General features: G+C 44.4%; 1 non-coding gene across 1 annotated transcript; it reads left to right on the plus strand.

Moving 5' to 3' along the window:
* The first annotated feature begins 325 nt into the window (after positions 1-325).
* On the plus strand, positions 326-408 carry TRNAL-CAG (transfer RNA leucine (anticodon CAG)). The gene has a single exon. It is a non-coding gene; the product is annotated as a tRNA-Leu (tRNA).
* The last annotated feature ends 1,019 nt before the right edge of the window (positions 409-1,427 follow it).

A 1,427-nucleotide genomic window follows, 5' to 3' on the forward strand; every position in this document is an offset into this window, starting at 1 on the left:
ACCCCCAATCCTTCTCTTCCAACCCTCCATATCCTTCTTGTCAAGCTGTGAGGAAAGCTGAAATAGATTGGATTAAGTTTTGATGCCACGTTTAGCTCAATGCTTATTTCTTGCTGAGTAAGCAGTCTATACTCACTATGTAGATAGGGTTAAATGTAAACCTGCCTGGTGATGTTTTTTTTTTTTACTCTGAAAGGAAGTTCAATTCTCTTGACTGACCAGTTCAGGTATATTATAATGAAGAAACAATTGTCCTCTTAGAATGAGAAATAAAAATAATTATTATTTCTTAAAAAATACCATTTTAGTATAACAATCTTTATGAGTCAGGATGGCCGAGCGGTCTAAGGCGCTGCGTTCAGGTCGCAGTCTCCCCTGGAGGCGTGGGTTCAAATCCCACTCCTGACAATTATTTTTGGCCTGTAATTAGCGTGGTTCTTTGTGGGCTGGTACTGGGCTCAGACTTGATTCAACTCTTTCATCATTGACCTGGACAAAGGGGGGTTGAGTTCATTCTCACTGAGTTTGTTGGCAATACGAAGCTGGGAGTAGCTGCTGACACACCAGGAGGAAGTGCCACCCTTCAGTGGGACCTGGACAGAATGGCAAGATAAACACTGAGGAGCGGGATGAGATTCAACAACAGCAAATGTGAAGTCCTACATGTGGGGAGGAATAATCGTGTGCATCAGTACAGGTTTGGGGTTGATCTATTGGAGAGCAGCTCCATGGAGAAGGACCTGGCATCCTGGTGAGCAACAGGTTTGTTGTGAGTCAGCAGTGTGCCCTTGTGGCCAAGAAAACCAGTGTTACCCTGGGGTGCGTTAAAAAGAGCGTGGCCAGAAGGTCAGGAAGGTCAGCTTTACCCTGTACTCTACCATAGTAATGATACACCTGTCTCCAGTTCTGTGGTGCTCAGTTTTAAAAAGACAAACATCTAGAGAGAGTTCAGCGGAGGGCCACATAGATGAATAGGGGCTTGGAGCATCTCCCATGCAAGGAAAGGCTGAGAGACCTGGAGCTGTTCAGCCTAGAGAAGGAAACGCTGGGGTGTTGATCTCATAACTGTTTATGAATGCCCAAAAATCATGAGTCTCATGGATGTGGCTCTCTTTAGGACAAGGGGCAACAGGCAAAATCTGGAACACAAGAAGTTCCATATAAACACATTAAGGAACTTGTTCACTGTAACAGTGATAGAACACTGGAGTAGGCTGCCAAGAGAGGTTGTGACATCTCCTTTTCTGGAGATGCTTGGCACCCTCTGGACACTTTTCAGCTCAACCTGCTGTATCACAGGGTGGATTTAGGTGATCTCCAGTGGTCCCGTCTGACCCCTATGTTTCTGAGTTTCTATGTATTTACCAGTCTAATTTAAATACGTGGTGTTAAATATTTGTGTAATATGACTGAGCTGTAAAGGCTTT

Source organism: Coturnix japonica, chromosome 7 (genome assembly GCF_054131305.1).
Source record: "Coturnix japonica strain WE chromosome 7, WE-NBRP24, whole genome shotgun sequence".
Taxonomy (NCBI): Eukaryota; Metazoa; Chordata; class Aves; order Galliformes; family Phasianidae; genus Coturnix; species Coturnix japonica.